Raw genomic sequence first — 706 nt, forward strand, 5'->3', positions numbered from 1 at the left:
AAGAAGAAGGCTCAACCAAGGCTCAGCCAAGGTTCACCTGAGCTGAAGGGCACAGGCACTTGGAGCACTGGGAGGCCTGACAGACGCTCCCAGGAGAGAGATCTTGCTTGAATTGAAGGCCGGGGGAAGGTTCGGCCAAGGCTGAAAAAAAAGGTAAACTTACCTATGACAAGTCACAGGAACAACCACTTTTCACTAAACTTTTTATTTATTTCCAAAACTTAAATCACCCTACTTGGTCAAAAGCTAAGAGAGTACTGATTAGTAGCTGGCTGCCGGTGGTAGAAACAGTCGTAGCCCCCTCTGAAAATCTGAGGAGGGAAAAATGTGGGATCTTCTGAGGGAAAAAGAGGGGAAAAATTGTTAGAATCACAACTATTTGGTCAAAAGCAGGGAAAGTAATCTCATCGGGTCAAGCTGTAGCACAGACCTAAAATACTTTCTTTTTCTACATACTGAATTATGGATGTTGCTAGAATCTAGAGCTAGACTAAAATACTTTTATTTTTTAAAGAGAAGTAGGAGGAGGAGGAGTAAAATAGGGAGTCTTTTCCTTTGAGTGAAAACTATTCCTCACCAGAAAGTATTTAGTAGATGATACAGGGTGAACAAAAATCGTTGGATGCGAAAAAAAAAAAAAAAAAAAAACAGAAAGTATTTAGTAGATGATACAGGGTGAACAAAAATCGTTGGATGAGGAAAAAAA

The 706-nt window shown here is 40.1% G+C and overlaps 1 protein-coding gene across 1 annotated transcript in view; it reads left to right on the forward strand.

Moving 5' to 3' along the window:
- Positions 1-706, forward strand: part of LOC113467986 (tyrosine-protein phosphatase Lar-like) — a 73,797-nt gene that overhangs the window by 54,025 nt on the left and 19,066 nt on the right. The gene's annotated exons all lie outside the window — the stretch shown is intronic.

Source organism: Diaphorina citri, unplaced genomic scaffold (assembly GCF_000475195.1).
Source record: "Diaphorina citri unplaced genomic scaffold, Diaci psyllid genome assembly version 1.1 scaffold616, whole genome shotgun sequence".
Lineage (NCBI taxonomy): Eukaryota > Metazoa > Arthropoda > Insecta > Hemiptera > Psyllidae > Diaphorina > Diaphorina citri.